The sequence below is a fragment of the Alligator sinensis genome, unplaced genomic scaffold (genome assembly GCF_000455745.1).
Source record: "Alligator sinensis unplaced genomic scaffold, ASM45574v1 scaffold484_1, whole genome shotgun sequence".
NCBI classification, from domain to species: domain Eukaryota; kingdom Metazoa; phylum Chordata; order Crocodylia; family Alligatoridae; genus Alligator; species Alligator sinensis.
The window spans coordinates 523,944-541,673 of NW_005842515.1; the positions used below are offsets into that span (position 1 = coordinate 523,944).

General features: G+C 41.6%; 1 long non-coding RNA gene across 1 annotated transcript in view; it reads right to left on the reverse strand.

Annotated features, from left to right (window-relative positions):
- The window catches only part of LOC102371837, a 34,749-nt gene extending 20,991 nt beyond the window's left edge, over positions 1-13,758 (reverse strand). The window contains exon 1 of the long non-coding RNA XR_001358656.1: positions 13,607-13,758. This is a non-coding gene — a long non-coding RNA (uncharacterized LOC102371837). The remainder of the gene's footprint in view (positions 1-13,606) is intronic.
- Positions 13,759-17,730: the final 3,972 nt, after the last annotated feature.

Here is a 17,730-nt window from a genome sequence, read left to right on the forward strand (position 1 = left end):
GAATAGGAAGTGAACACACAGTTAGAGAACCCCACAGCTTCTGGCCTGAGCCACTGTAGGCCTGTGGCTGCATTTCCTGAATCAGAGGTAAATGTCTGCTCACTTCTGTTTCAATTTAATCTGTGCATCTTGCACTAACCTGCAAGGACTGAATTGATTCAGCCTCAGTCTTTTTAACTGTCTGTACGTAGCCCAAATGCCAAGTCGTTTGTAATTCACCTTTGCCACTACCAAAACTGTACTAAGCTTGTTGTCTGAGTTCCCTAGCCTTTTGCTTCTTTTAAGTTTAAATATACTGTATCCTGCTTCACTTTAATTTTACTGTCTCTCTCTTTTCATCACTTGGTTACTCCAGTGATTTTCTTTCACCCTCTTGAATTTTTTCCTTTCTATATTTTTTATGTTTTGTTGTTTCATATTTTCCTTTTGAGCTGGGCATGGCTGTTTTTAGCAAAGCTGAGGAAGTTGAGACCATCACAAACTATAACACAGTTGAGTGGGAGATGTATTTCAATTAATGTTTCCTTTCAATTAATTTAACACTGACAAGCTGTTCCTCCCCTTCTTTCATATGCACAAATACATTACTTAAATATACTCTGCTTTATTACAGTAAAGCAACAGCAACCTAGCTGGGTTCAGTAGCTGTTTATTTAAAATCTAGTTTGACTTTAAATATTAAACTCATTCAACATTTTGAAAAAATGTTCTAAGAATCCTATGATTGTATTGGTGAAGCAACAGGATTGTTGCCAGGAAAAATGTGGATTCCTAAAAAATAATACTTTTTCATTTATATTGTAAATCCAATAATTTAGAATATTCCTATTATTAATGTCTTATCTGGAAAATATTTTCCCATTCTTAAAGTGCAGAATTTATATCAATACAACTGAGATTAGGGAAATAAACAAAATTCTAATATACTAGCGACTGAACCTTCACTTTATTGTTATCTCTCATATGCCAACTAGTGACACAATACTATCCTCTAGATCCCTGTTCTATTGACTCCTATTAGTCTAACCTTCTTATAATATGCTAATTGCTTGGCTGTCAAGGACATCCATTGAGAGAGTATACCCTACATTTAGTACATGTCAGAGGATGATAGACTTTGCTAGGAGAGAATAAGGAGAGCCTTGAGCCCTGCTTGTATCATATTGCAACTCACAATATGCAGGGATGGGTTTTTTTCATTCCTCTCATCACAGAGGAAACTGCAAAAATGATTACATATAGGGCAGCTCTCTAAAATGTCTTCTATCTAGTCATCATATTGCTTCTTGCCACAGTCTTTAAGTTGCTTAGAGCCAAAGTTCATACTTATGTAGTTTCTCAAATAACAAAAAATAGATGCATCACTCACACTAACACACAAGCAACTATGATATGTTGAACAAGTTGATTTGATCTTTTGGAAATGGTTTAGTATATAAAATGCTCCATACCATATATGAAGAAATAGTGCCAGCAGGATATTGAAAACCACAGAGAACTCTATAGGAAACATTAGCAAAGAACAGGGCAACTAAATGAACACCCTGGGAAAATAGACACTATAAAATTGGATCCCTGCTGCATCAACCTTTGCGGATGATATTGTTGATTTTGGAAAGGAACAGATTTCATGGATACTGGTAGCTAGAAGTCATATAGAATTTTTCAAAAAGCTCTATTTTTGCATTGGAAACTAGAGTACTTTTAAGTGTAATAGAAATAACTGCATCTTGCTCTTTCAGAAAAATTGTTGTCTCAAACTGAGCTCTCTGTTTAGAGTCACAGTAAAATAGTTTTAAAGTGAAACAGTGTATTAAGCAATGCAGCAGCCATTGGTCAGCTAAGACGCAGTTGATTTAATTAGTAGGCACAAAAATTATTTTTAATGTATTTTGCAGTTAACGCTCATGAAATAAAACAATGTAACCACTATGTATTTTTTCCCTACAGAATAAAGGTAATAGAAAATAACACAAACAAATTAGACTAAAGATTTTGGGTGCTTCACTGTCTGAGTTCCCAATTGTAAACACTTCAGTATAGCTTGATTTTTCAGACAGACCTATAGGCCTCTAAACCAGGCACCTTTCAGGCATCTTTAGCAAGGCTCCCAAAATTTGAGGTACCCAAAAATCACAAGTCACCTCTGAAAAATCTCAGCTCAATATTTTTGAAAAAGTCTATTTGCTAATGGTTTTCTGTGAGTGGCTGCTAAGGCACAGTTCCATTTGGAAAAATCGTTTGCTGTCTGTATTACTTTACATAGCTGTGAGATACTGTCACAAATAAAAATGAAAATTCTGTGTAAACAGAAACTTGAAAGGTGCATAATTTCCTCTAGAAGTCTGACTTAAAAGTACATGATGCTTACAGAGAAGTAACATCACATTATTATAAAAGTAACAATGCACACTTCAACTTTCCCCTGGAATTTTTTCTGTAGCAATGCTTTATTTTGTTATACTATATCAACCCAATGCAGAAAGGGTGCAGATTAAGCTTCCACTTGAGCATGTATCCTCAGGCCCATATTCTTGTAACAGCTCTGTCTCTTTACAGAACCTGAGGGACTAGGACGAGAAGCCAATACATCTTATATGATGCCAGTTTCAGAAGTCAGCTATACAGTGTTGATTGATTAGCACTTAAAATAAATTGCGCTGAAATGTTATAAATCTTTGACTTTGCTGAGGCCTAGATGAGACCGGAGAATGTGCATCCAATACACAGAACCCCAAAATGCATGGTAAGAGGCAGCTTTTATCCAAAATGTAAACAGCTGAAATACATTTAACAGGAACAGAAAACTTAGGCATTCATCAACTTAGATTACTGATTCATAAATGATGAGTTGTACGTAAATCAAGTATGTTGTCAAAACATTGCTCTTTTAATCCCTGATAAATGATGAGGTTTACAAAAGCAGATTTTTGTGGCTAACTAAAGATTGTTTAAAAATACATGAATAGTAGTTTAAGTGTTAATCCACTGTCTTTTAAGTAAACTATGTATCTTTGCTATATGAAGCTGCCCAATCATTTCATAAATCCATAGCTAGTTGAAACTAGTCTTAGCTGAAACCCAACATTGTTTTAGGCCTACAAATTTTACACGAAAGTATGCTATAGGTAAACTCAGTGTCAAGGTATTTTCACTGCATCAGCTCAGCACACATTTGGTTTTAAATAATAAAGATGACCTACAATTTTCAAATAACCCTCTACCACCTCACTCTTAAAATTGGGACCATAAGAATGGATCCATCTCAGGATGTTTGCATTAGATCACGGGCAGGCAATTATTTGGGCCCACGGGCTACATAGGCAGTTCTGGGGATCTGTTATGGGCCACTCAGCACCCCCACCCCCACAACAGCCCAGAGCCCATGCACCCTGTGGCTCCTCCCTGCCACTGCCACCAGCACCCAGCAGCAGGTGAGTACACAGCCCCAATCCTGCCCCTGGCCTGCCCCACATCCACTCCAGACTCACCCTGGCCAGAGTGGACCAGCTCCAGACCAGCCAGAACCCGTATGCACTGTCCCAACCCTGGCCCACCCCTCATCTGCTCTGGACCACTCACCCTTGCAGTAGTGGTGACTGGGCAGAAGCTGCTGCTGGGCATGAGGGGAAAGTGTCTGCCTTCTCTCTGCTGCCAGGACCTTCTTGCTGCAGCCACCCAGAGCCTGCACCCAGGCTGCCCTGCAGCTCCTCTCTACCACCATCATCTTCAGGCCACCCAGCAGGGCAGCAGTGGCAGTGGAGAGGAGCCACAAGGCATCCCAGACACAGGCTCCAGGTAGCTGCAACAAGAAAGGCCTGGCAGAGGTGAGGGGGAGGCCACTTTTCTCCCACATGTAGCAGCAACTTCTGCACAGCCACCATCGCTGCTGCCACTGCTCAGTGTGGACAGAGCTCAGTCCAGAGCAGTCACAGGATGGGCCAGGGTCAGAGCTGTGTGTGTGAGTCCCACCAGTACCATGGGGCTGGGGTTAGTGGTGGCAGCAGCTAGAAGGAGCCACTGCCACCTGGGCTGCCTAGAAATGCAGTCCAGCTGCAGAGCCACCCCAGTCCCACTACACCCCCGGGGGTGGCAGGACACACCATGGGCTAGATGGCACCTGGGCCAGGTGGGATCGAGGGACCCACGGTGGGCTGGAAAAAGTTAGGTTCACCCTGCATTAAATGCTGTATAAATGATTAAATGTTTTATTGGAAATTGAGTTATGCATCTGCTTTATACAGGCGAGATAGAGGAAGGGAGGTAAAAACATGTTGAGGACATGTTATATGCAAGAAAGTAGAGTAGCTAAAAGAAAATTTGCTATTTTTTCACATTGGGGTAGGATCTTCTGCTATTCAAGTATTATATTTTTGTTATAGAATACTAATAGGAATTAATTGTTTCCTAATATATCTTTTAAAATATAAATATAACATTTCTCATTATAGTTGATATTACTATCTGCTGTCTCCAATTTTGGTTGACTTTTCTCCCTTTTTCTCCTCTTTCCCAAAATGATTTATTTCCCCAAAAGAATACAAGAAATCATTATAGACAGTTCAGGTTTATCCTTAACCAAGCTTAGCAATACTGTGTTTCCCCAATTGTCCCATTTAAAGCAATGGGACAACTTGTGGAGGAAGGAATTATTTCTTAATGGGTCTGCCTTTGCTATAGAGAGCGGACCGAAGCATGGAGCACCTAATGAGTCCACACATTAGGACTGTGTGGTGTTACTCTATGTATTTGGCATCAGTAACTGACAATATATACTGAAATACATGGAAAGCTGTATGCCAAAGACTCCCAGCAAAGCAACTAAGCTCTTACCTAAATTATATGAGCTAACAGCAATATTAGGAAGAGAATGAAGCGCCTGTAATTAGGGCTCACTTAAAATCCCATAAATAACAGTTCTAGCATGGTGGGAGTAACTAAAGAATCAGTTATAGGGCTAGCTATAGGCAAAAGTGTAACAGTTTTAAATGGTTTTACTTTTCAGGTTTAGATATTTTACTTTGTGTTTCATTTGGGAATTTGGTCAGCCAACACTCACTGAAAACTTCCAATTTGCTTAAGCCATGCTACTTAATGCATCTTTTTGGTTGTTGCCAACTGATCTCTGACAATGTCAATGCAATATAAATAGACAAATCAACTTCTAAGTCTAATCAAAAAACATTATTCTTATTGCAGCTCTGAAATGAAGGTGCTGACCTTAAAAAGTAAAATCTTTTCATCTTGGCTTCTCTCCCTGTCTACTCCCATGGACTGCCAACTGCCGTGATCAGATTCTCCCTTGCTGCTTTCACTGACAAATCAGCATTATAAAAATGTACAAGCCAACCAGTAAAATTAGAATTTAAGTGAAAATAGACTGCACCCACTAGTGAAAGACATGGGTCATTTGAAAATGGCAGCTGGCAGTCTCTAGACTTTTGGATTGAGGAGAATAAGGAAAGGAAGAAGAAGGTATCATTATTATTTATTTTGTTTTTTAGGCTAACAGAATATGGCCTTTGTCCCACAAGTTGGCCAAAAATTTTCCTGATGCAGCTGACTTGGAATCAGTTATAATAAAGCAGTCATTCTCAACCTTTTTAGGCTCAAGGCACCACTCACTGCATTCAAAACACTCCTCATTAGACTCGAGATACACCTCAGAAAATGCCAGCTCTTAGTTTTCACTCGTTTTTTACTACAGAAATATTATAGAAAAATTATTCTGTAACAAAGAACTCAAAAGTGAAAACGGTCAGAATTTTTTTAATACTATAGGTTCCTAGTCAAAATCTCTTAGTTTGTCTTGTGCGTCATGTTTGCACACCAAACAGTGCTAACATTGCATGGCACCCCATGACCTCTTGAAAGGATTTCAAGACACAGCACCCTGATTGAGAATCACTGCAATAAAGCATGGGATAGGAAATATAAACAATAAATAAAAAGGCCACAAACAATACCATATGCCCATATTCAAAACTGGAAAAAGGAGTGGCCATATTCTTGCCTCTAAAAATATAATGGTGATTGCATTCTGAATACCCACATCTATTCTCAAATGGGTAAAAGTGAAGTAAGATCATGTGCACATGTAGTAAAAATATAAAAAGAGCTATAAAGCAAAAAGTAAATAGTATTTTAAACAGCAACTGCTACATTTTCCATGTGGAAGAAAAGTTACATTGATTCACTGCTTATGAAATGGAAATAAAATATTTAGCTTCAACAATTATTTCTATAATTTTATAGCTTACATGCAATATACTGCACTTATAGCCCTCATATCCAGTATATTTAGATAAAGGGAGAGAGAGACAGATAGAGCACACCTGTGAAAATAACATAGTACATATACTCAGTAGAACTGTCTAAAAATACTTCCTCTATGTGCGTCATAAACCTTTTGGCCCTCACTTTTATGTATATAAAAATCTTCATATATACCTGTTTAGAGGAGACATTTATGTGTTTGAAGATTCAAAGAGTCATTTCTACTCGCAAGTCTGGTAATTAGAACTGTAATTACAAGATCTGGGTAAATACCTCAAGATATAGCCAAAAATGTTTGCCCAAATGAAAATAAATGGATTGTCTTTGGCTACCTTTGCACTATACTGATGGTCATTTTCCATAAATATTCCAGCTAATGAACCCAGTGGCATGGTGATGCAATTCTTATTATGCCCATCCCCTCCCCTTTTAGACACTCAAACCACTGTTTTAGTTCCAAATATGCTTAAACGTCCCATGTTTGAACAGACTCCTGGCAAGCTTGGTGCTTGCAGGCATCTAAGCATCTTCTCTGCGTGCTCTCTGTTTCGCACCCCCATTTTATGAGCTGAAAAGTGCATGTCTCCTGCCTGTGCCCTAGGACAAAGCTTATACCAGCTAAACACCCTTCTCTTCTCTATATATCTCCTCCCCGAACTCCAGATGTGAGGATGTTCTCTCTTCAGAGGCACTTGATAGGAGCTAAGCCATCACACAGACGAGAGCAGCACAGCTTATAGATCCATAGATATTGGAGGCTGGAAGGGACCTCGTGAGATCATTGAGTCCAGCCCCACTGCCATAAGCAGGAACTCTGCTGTGGTCAAATGATCCCAGCAAAATATGCATCCAAATGCCTTTTGAAGGAGTCCAGAGTAGGTGCTTGCACCCTGGACACGGATTGTAAAGGAGTTTTTCCTTATGTTCAGTCTAAATTGGCCTTCCAGAAGTTTGTGGCCATTAGACCTTGTTGTCGCTTTGGGAGCCCTGGTGAACAACTGTTCTCCCAGGTCCTGAGGCAAGCCCCCCCCCCCAATATACTTAGCTGTTGAAAAGGAGCACTACTATTTGCTTAGGGTTAAGAAAACACACAACTCTGAACAAAATAAACCCCAAATGCATTCCCTGCCTCAGTTTCCTCAACATTCTGGAACATTCTATGAGCAGTGATCTGGTCCTCTGGGATGGCCCAAAACCAGGGTATTATTCTGGCTTACATTACCCATTCTTACTTTGGTAAGTGCCACAGCTAAGCCACGTCCTGGTCTTTCCCTCTCCTTCCCAAAGCTTCTTGGATCTCTCTCTCTGACTTCCCCACATGAATAGTTCTAAAAACCTCCTTTTTCCTTCTGTTCCTTTGTTGCATTTGGGGAATTTCCACTCCCCCAGATGCTTCCTAAGGATGAGTTGAAAGGAAAGTACAGGCAGTCCTCAACTTATAATGTTTCGACTTACAAAATTTCGCAATTACAATGTTTCACACTTAAAGTGTTTATAAATTGTCACCCTGTTTCAACTTTCTTACGTCAGTTTTGACTTTACAACACTTGATCCGATGTGACGCCACACCAGCAAACAAGTTCGCTGCATTGCCCATCTCCCTGGAGAACATCTGTCCAAACTTCCTTGGACACTTTCTTTAAGAAAGCAGACACAGTCTCCAGAAAAACCTGCAGCCAAGACTCCTGAGAAGACTCCAGCCAAGAACCCTTCAAAAAGTCCAACCAAGAGCCCTTCTAAAAATCCAGCAAAGTCACCTCACAGAACTCCTTCCAAATCAGAGGTGGGCAAAATATAGCCTGTGTGCTGGATCCAGCCCATGAGGCCATTCTATCTGGCCCACGGGGCCCCTAAAAAATTTAGAAAATTAACATGCATCTGTCCTTGGTTCCTATCAAAGATGACAGGAACCAAGGGCAGTAGGACCCAGGGGAAGCCCTGGAGAGCTCCTGCAACAGTAGGGAACGCCTGGCCCTGCCCTCCTAGCCGGAAGGCCCAGCAAGGGCTTCTGGCCTGGGACCATGTGTTTGCCCCAGCATTGGAAACTCACATAAGGGGGGGGAAGGGCAGAGGACTAGCTGGTGCTGAGCGTAGGGGAAAAACGGCCCCTCCTCCACCCCGTGCCCAGAGCTCCCTGCTGCAGCCACTTGCAGCCCATGCAGGGCTCTCCTGAGCAGGCACAGGCAGCCCCATGGGGCTGCGAATGGCTGCAGCATGGTGCACCGGCTATGGGGCTGGCAAGGGGCCACTTTTCCCCCACACTCAGCACCAGCTTGTAACCCAGCCCCGTGCCAGCTCCAGGTTTGCCCATCAGGGCTGCACCATGGCAGCAGCAGGTACGGCCCCCCCAGGCTTGCCACGCTAAGCGCACAAGCTCCAGGCAGGCAGCAGCAGCATACACTGCCCTGCGTGGTAAACAGGGGTGCTGCAGCTGCTGCCACTGCATCACAACCCTGACAGGCAAGCCTGGAGCCGGCATGGGGCCAAGGCTGGCAACGGGGCTGGGTTAGAAGCTGGTGCTGGGCATGGGGGAAAAGCGACCCCTTGCCTGCCCCATGGTTGGCACCCCATGCTGCAGCTGCTCGCAGCCCATGTGGGGCTGCCTGTGCCTGCTCAGGACAGCCCCATGTGGGCTGCGAGCAGCTGTAGCAGGGAGCTCTGGGCACATGGTGGGGGAGGGGCCACTTTTCCCACACACTCAGAACCAGCTCCTTCCCTGCCAGCAAGCGGGGGGAGGGGGGGTGCCGCACGCTGTCCCCTGCCTGTACCACGGGGCTGGTGGGGCACTGGGAGTGAGCGGGTGCGGGAGCAGGGCCCGCACCCGTGTCCCAGGGCCAGAGCCAGCAGGGCCCAGAACAGGGCAGCCGGGGGAGAGGCTAGGGCAGCAGGGGTACAGGTTCCCAGCTAGCAGGGGCTCTATGGAGCCGGGCCAGCTCCTCCCTCTCCCTGCTGGTGCAGTGCAGCCCAGCTCCACAGACCCCTGCCAGCCTGTACCCTGCTTTGGGCCCCACCAGTGCTGGCCCTGGGACATTGGTCCCAAGACATTGGGACATTGGTCCCAAGATGGTGACCAGGGTGCAGGTCACCTGTCAAGGGGCAGGGCTACCCATGCAGCCCTTGACAGTTTGCCACAACTTGGTAAGTGGGCCTCCGCCCAAAATAATTTCCCGCCCCTGTTCCAAATCAATAGGATTGCTATTTACAATATCAATACATTAATGTAGCTATATTACTCATCTATAATTGATTGAGTACAAAATTCTGGGTTATTTTTGGTGAAAATAGGGTATCAGGCCTTGATTAAGGAACCAATCCCCCATTTATAACTTTGTTTCCTATGGGAAAATCGGTTCCGAGTTACAACGTTTAGACTTAAGACGGTTTTCAGGAACCAATTGTGTCACAAGTCTGAGGACTGCCTGTAGTTCTCCCAGCACCAGCCCACCCCATTAGCAGTTTTAAGCACTGTTGATCTAAACACAATTATTTCAGTTAAGTACTTTCCATTGCCCCTAATCTGGTTCAGGAAGCCTTGTCAAGAAAAGGTAGACACACAAAAGTATTTTGTGCATCAGTTTTCAGAGTTGATAACATCAACTCGAATTCCTTGGTGGTATGCAGGTGGAGTCCCCAAATCTTCACAACAAGGCTATTTAAAGGAAAACAATGAATGTTGAAGAAATATTAGGCAGCATTCAAGAACCTGAGATAGGGCAGCACCAAGCATATGCTCTACTTAATCCCAGGTCTACACACAAAATTTTACTGTATTTTAGTTAGATGTGTTTTTTTCATCAAACTTGAGCAGTAAAAGCTTCAGTGTGTAGCTATTTTTCCTCCTATAGTGGAATAATGATTTAGTATAAAGCACATTTATACATGTCTAACTTAGTTTTACTTTGTGCACTCTATGGGGATTGCACAGCTGTAACATTAGCATGTAACTATAGTCAAAGCAGTACAACTCTCTAGTTTAGGCAAAGTATAAGTCCTGCTTAAACCCTAATTTGAAGATAAACTTCTCAGTAGAAGATTGATTCTGCGACATAAACCATTTTATGCTAGAAAATGTTACCTGTAAAGTTTCTGCCAGCATAAAGGCAAAATGCATTCACATTTTGCTGCTTTTGCTGGTACAGCACTTTCTTTCAGTGACAGGCTTTATCAGCAAAAGATATACTGTGAATGGACTACCAATGTCACAAATGCATTGTCTTGTACACTAATTTGGGGGGATTTTTGCAATGCATTGTGGGATACTAGTATTCTCCTTGAGAGAGAGTAGGAGTTTCAGGTCAGGTTCCCACAATTCCTTTTGTTCCATCCCATATTCTACGCTTTCATGCTTGCTTTCAAAAATATCAAAAACCTCACACAATCTGCTCTTTCTCAGGCCAGTGCTCCCTCTCATTGCCAGAAGCTTGATTGCTGAACAGATCAGCAGAACTGTCATAAGTATTTTAGATACAGGGCTGCTTTTCCTGTATTTGCAAAACAGCAACCATGATCACAGCAACCAAAAATCAGAAAATTGTGGAGCAGTCAAGGATGTGGGCACTGAGTGAAAGTCAGTGTATTTTAACTCAGAGAAAAAGGAATCAATTTTCACAAAAAGAAAATGTTGCTGTTCAGTAATAAACACACACCAAAAGAAATGCAAAGTGGGATAAACACTCTGCTGCATCAAAAGTCACTGCAAATACACCTATTATTATTCTCCTTAATGTCCAGTAGAAGCAATATGCTGCCCAGCAAACTAGTACATTGAAAGGAGCCCATGCTGCAGGATCCAGGGCAACAAAATGGCCCACGCAGTTAATTGACTGCTGATTTATAGGCCCTTGGGTGTTCCACAATATTTTGACAAATAGGAGTGTATTTGCTTGATGCATCAGTCTGTCCTCTTGCCTCTGCTCTAGCATTTGTTTCCTGAATTCTCTGATTTTATGGGCTCTGGACTTCGAACTCTGAAGTAGTTCTGGGAACTTACATTTCTTTATTCATTTATTTTTCCTTCTTATCATGGTTAGTTTTATAGAAGATTTGGAGAGGGTTACCCTTAAGGATTCCACCGATGCTGATGAGTATATTGGGATACGTTTCAAACCAGTTAGCCATGCAAGGGCATGCCAGACAAGCATAAAGTGTAAATGCTGCTGAGCTTATTAAAACAGAACTTGGCATCCTACATTAATTTCTCACATATGGATGCCAAAGACCAGAGAAGGTAGCTACCTAAGGTACCTCAAAGTTGTCTGGGCCCATATGCTGTTGCGGTGATGGGATGTCACTCTCAGTGCTTATTGCAGAGATGTACTGAAGGTTTCTCACAGTTGAGAGGGAACTAAAGCTATTCTTTGAGAAATATGATCAAGGAGAATTTCAACAGAGTGTCAGGGGACAAAAATGACGTCTGGGTCAAGACGAACAAAAAGTTCCTCAATCAGAGAAGAACTGTGGTCACTGGTTAGCTCTGTGAACCAATCTAAGCCACCCCTCGAGCCAACAACAGTTTCTGCCTCTTTCCTGCATCCAAGTACAGCAGACAGAAAGCCTGGATCCAATAAATTTACATCTAGTCCGAGTATCCAGTCAGAGGACTGCCTGAAGGTCTTCTTGTGTATATTTTTACAGGTTTAATTTGAATGCCTAAGTGTTGGTTGGCAAGCTTCTTTGGGTAGATGTGACATCTATTATTAGACCAACTGAGTAGTTGTAACAAAGGTCTTTGCAAGCTTTCAGGCACAATCACCCTTCTTCAGGCATAAGGAGACACTGCCTATTTTTTTTAGGGGGGGAGGGGGTTAGGTATTAGTTTGCATTTGTTTCTTTTTCACAGTTTGGAAAACACTGAATTATATTTGCATGGGGTTTTTATTTCACTAGAACTTGTTTTCTACACAAAAACATTTTTACTTCAAATGCATCAGAGACTCATGCTATTATATACATTTGGGAAAGGGTTTTGATTATTTGAAGGATCCTTTCTTTTTGTTTTTCCCTATTACAGCTAGTGCCTGCTCTTAAATCAGCCAGTTACTTTAAAAGAGAATTCCTTTGTTCCCTGTCTGAAAAAAGTCAGCCTCCATTTTGACATGCAGGAAGGAGGAATAGTCATGCAGCATCAAAGGCCCTAAAGAGAAGTCATGTGGTGTATTTCAGTGGATAAATAACTAGTCATCCCCTTCCATTCCTCTGCAGGTTCTCTCTCTGGGTTCAACTGAGCCTCAAAGAGCTCCTGGCTATTAGTGGCCTCTGCATCCTTTCTGCCTTTCTCTCCATTGTGGGAGGCTTTCTTCCAGACACCATGAAGTGTCCACTGTCCATGATGATTTGGAGTAGGAACCCCACTAAGTATGTCATTTGCCTCTATACAATAAATAATTAAATAGCAGTCCTAGAGGACATTACCACATGCAGTGTTGGCTTCTTGCTGGTAAAACTGCCACTTCCCCATTTACTTGGCACCAGAAATCTTGTTTGTCATACTCCAGCTTCCTTGAAAATCCATAATTTCTTTCCTAAATCAGAAGATTTACATGCAGCTATAGCTTTGAGCTCACAAACGCAGACTGGGAAAAGAGAGGGATTTCCAAAACACTGGAAACAATTGTTATGACCTTGGACAGAGGGATTTAAAATTCAACCAAAACAGTCATTGTCAAAACAGTTAGTGTCATTGTGCTCTTGTTTCTGGAGGTGTGTTTGCAGAGATACAGGTAATGCAGCATCCACACAAGCATTGTGCTGGTGAACTAGTGCCAGTACAGTACTTATGCAAGCAGGGTAATTGATTTACCTGACCCACAGAAACTGAATGTTTCATCAGCAGGACTCAAATAGACTGTGGATGCACACAAGACTGTTATGGGAGGAGGCAAGTTTTACTAACATAATGTGCATAGCATTGACCATGCCTTGCACTTACCCAGAAATTAGAAACAAAACTATATTTTCTTCCCAGTATGTGTCCTATAAAAACTAACTAACATATACCCAATTCACTTGACTCTAGTAATTACCCAACTCTCACACATGTCCAAATGCAGTAACTGTGCTAATGAAAGTATATTCAGGCAAACAGGAAAACAAAAGGTTTCCCTGAGCATAGCAATCCATGAGCAAACAAGTTTCTCTATGCCAGTAGCACGCAAAGGGGTGATGTGGCTAACTTCACAGCCAGACACTATTTACAGCTGGGGTGAGGGGAGATCTAGACCTTTAGCGGGACACTTTGAGTGTTGTTGCCACTGCAACCCACTGGAAAATAAAATGGAGGCTCTTTAAAAATTTGGCCCTATAAACTTCAAGCTCAGATATTTTCACTTACCATCGTTTTGTCTTTCCATGTCCCCTTCTCTCACATTTCCTTGCTCTTATTTTTTTTCACACATCTCCCTTCTCTTTTCACATTCGGCGTCAGGAAGGGCAGCTTTTGAGGGGACAAATTAGCACAGCACTTTTCTGGCAAAGTCAGCAGCAGTGTCTCTAGTGATTTAAAATCATTTTTTAAAATAAGCTGCATTTCATGCCAGTGACATAACCAGAAGGTCAAATCCTTTGATTTTCAAATGCACTTTCCTTTTCTGCAGCTTAAAGCCTAAATTATCATATGCATGAACACCTAAACTGCAAAGAAGGACTGAGGTTTCTACACACAAATTCACTTAACTTTTGTTTTTTATAATTTATGGCAGGGTTGTACATAGCCCTAGATAGCTGATCCTTTTATTTATTTGTCTTTACAAAAAATATAAACAGGCAAATGATTTTATAACTATAAATAGAACTGGCCTCAGATATACTGCAAAATATGACAATTAAGAGTACAAAAACTGCCTGTAATGGACAACCAGACCATAAGTAAAGGAAAACATTTGCTGTACTGCCCTAAGAAAATTGTGACTCAAAGTGACTCTTCCCTCCATATTTCTAGGTTCTCTAAAGAGATCTATACCCCACACAGTGTGAACTGCTAAATGTGTTGGACTAACTAGGCTTTGCTCCCTTCCAAACCATACTGAAGTGCAAAGCCATGGGTGTACCACTCCCAACCCCACTCCAGCCCACCTGCACTGTACAAGAAATAGCGACACTGTGTAATGAATATGTGCTGCCATACTAACAGGTTCACAAAAGGGCAAAGTGAATATGGAGCCATTGGCTAGAGACAGACATTCAAAAAACCTTAGCCTGAATTGATTCAATTTTTGAAGGTTAGTCTAACCTGGCTAGGCTGAACCAGTTTGCAAGCGTACAGACATTCCCTCTGGACTGACAAAATGTGGGCATATGCCTACAGTGGCTCAGGCTAGCAGCCAGGGGGAGCTAAAGCAGCCCTCCCTTCCCTTCTACAGTGCTAAGCTGAAAGCAGGAGAACATGGTCAGGCCCCAGCAGGACGCTCTGATTAGGGAGGGGTTCCTTCCCCCTTGCTGGTCCTGACCAGGGAGGGAGCCAGCAAGCAGTTGATAACACAGTGTTTAGCACCCTATCAAGAAGACAAAAGCCTCCCACATGAGTTCAAGCTCTTCTTAAAACCCCTTTCCAAGGAAGGAGAGGAGGGATGTAACCCGCTGACCTGTTGATTCGCTCCAAAAAGCCTTAAGCATACACTGTCCTGTCTGCCTTTGTCCTGTCTACTATACACAGACACCTCTCAGCATTAGCTAGCATACCACATGCTGCCTACGTGTCCATGCTGTGGGAGGGGAGGGTGGGAATCCCTGCTTGAGCAGTGAGTGGGGGTGAGGGAGTGGGGCTCAGGGCAAACCAAGTCAACCCTGCTGTGCCTGCAGTCCCTTCTAGAGCTACAGCTAGGAAGTAGAGGGGCGGGGCCAGCCCTGCTCTGGAGCAGACAACCCAGCCCAGGACTGTAAAGCATCTGGGATGCTAGGGAACTCTGGTTTAATTTAAACCAGGAAGGGGTTTGGGACAGACATTGCATAAACTGGTTTGATACAAATCCATTAAGTCTGATACTACATTCAACCAGGTTTATCTCAAACCAGTTTCAGCCATTTTCAAACTGTTTTATGTGCACTAAACATCTGTTCTTTTACAGGTTTAAACCAGTTTCTGATCATTTAAACCGTTTATGTGTAAATGTCCATCCCTAGCCATTGACACCTAATCCAACAGACTTCCCTTTAAAAAGAATATCGTTAGGGGTATAAATTTAGCCACGAATTTCCATTTTTATGAATATAATATCTTTGAAAAGCACACTGCAATGCTTTGCTTTCATTTTCCTACAGAGCTGAAGTATTGTTTAGAGACATGTGATTACAAACTTAAGTTAAACATACTCTCAGTCTATTGCAGTTCATGCTATAATAAAAATATTACAAGAAAAGCCTCATAACTATTCTTAATATAGTATATAAAACAAAGCAAAGTGAGGCTCAATTCATCATACATTTACTCACAGGAGTAGTCTTGACTCATGTGAATCCTTCCAGTAATGAATGAGAAAGGGATTGGACCCTATTTAGAAGAAAAAATGAAGAATTATTTTTAAAAAAACCCTGCAAAGTCTACTTTCTAATAGTGAAATGAGTAATAAAAAGAGTCTGCCAATGTTTGACCCAGCATCATCTGATCTACTGGCACACCTATATAATAAATTTGGTTGAAATATTTCTTTTTTTTATTGCCTTGAAAATTTGAAATTCACAATTTGGAAATAAAAATGGGACCTTTTCATTTGCATATTTTCTCTTCTTTTACCTGATCTCTCTTTAAACAAAGTTATCTGAAAAAATTCATACCATTTGTTATTTATTGCAATTGTGGTATGCATAAAAAGAAAAAACACTAAAATCTAGGATTATAAATAGTAAATTTATAGCAGTCTCCATGTGGTTATGCTTCACAGGGTTTGAACAAAGATTTCCTCCCATTTTGATTCACCTAAATTCTTACCTGCTCCCCCAGCAAAATTATAATATCATCTCTGAAATCTGCAGCTGGTCCTTGAGTATAAAATGTGCCAACCGAAAACCTGGATTTGAATATACATGAAGCTTAGGAAATTCATCAGGCAGATTTGTTTGCAGCACAGGTCTGCCTCTATTTCAAAGTAGAAATCAGCCAAGGTTTGCTGTAAACTGTGTCCAGGCTTGCTTCAAGTGATCGTGAGCCTTAGTGGATCTTTGTGAGAACCTGGGCTGAATCTGTAAGAAATCTCCAGTCAAGGTGAGTTCAATATGTGTCCAGGTTTTTGTTACGAACGTTTCAGAGAGCTCTAGTGCTTCGCTTACATTTATCTAACCTGTCCTCTGGTGTGAGGCTTTGCAGCCCTCCCCCACACTGCAGTCCAGATAAATGTCTGACTGAACCACAGTCAATTGTGTCAATTTTAAACGTTTAGTAATAAAAATAAACTTGCTCAGGCAAAACCGACTGGGGGCTATTAGCTGGTATCTTTTGGCAGGGCTCAGAAATGAGCAAGCAAGCATTCTCATAGTATTATCTATAGCATTTTCTCTAAATTACAGTCAGGTCTATAAGTGCTTCCTGGAAGCTGCTCTTGTCTAAAAAAGATCTAAGATTTCACCTTTGTTTCTTCTTTTTGCTAATGAATTGAAGTAAAAACAAAAACAAATATATTTTAGGAACTTTTTAGGAAATAGCAAACAGTATCAGAATCAAGTTACATTTTTTGAAAACACATGCTTACATTTTTAAATAGAGATGGACACAAACCAAAACATTAGATCGGAACAAAGCCAAGCATGGGGGTGCTTGAAATCGCATCCAAATGCTGTGTGGCGTACTTCCATCTCAGGGCTGGATCTTCAGCAGGGGTATGCTAGCAGCATAGCTCCAGAAGAATCAGTAAAGCCGTGAGAGTCTGTCCCTCTGTGTAAAGGAATCCATGCTGACCATGAAGGCAGTTAGTAAATCCTACACAAGATGTTAAACTACAGAATCCTGCATGGTTACTTTGTCCCTGTACCTCACAGAATCATTGGAAACATTTTTTCCCCATTCTGAGTGCAGCATTTACAATACAAATAATAATTACGAAAAGGTTACATATAGCTCAGAAAATTATAATGAATTTATAGATGCAGTCTGATTCCTTTTTATGCTAAAGATGAAAAGACAGATGAAGAACATTATTGTTCTCTTTCTTGCAATTATGAAACCTTCATGCATTGAAAAATTCCACACGTTAACCTTTTGCATAGAAAGAGTCCCATTATGGCTAGGAACAGACATTACACACAAACTGGTTTAAGTGAACAGAAACTGGTTTAAATCTGTAACAGAACAGATGTTCAGTGCACTTAAACTGGTTTGAAAATGGCTGAAACTGGTTTGAGATAAACCTCGTTGAGTGTAGTATCAGACTTAATGGATTTGCGTCAAACCAGTTTATGCAATGTCTGTCCCAGACCCCTTGCTGATTTACATTAAAAGCAGACTCCCCCAGCATGCTCTCTAAGCTG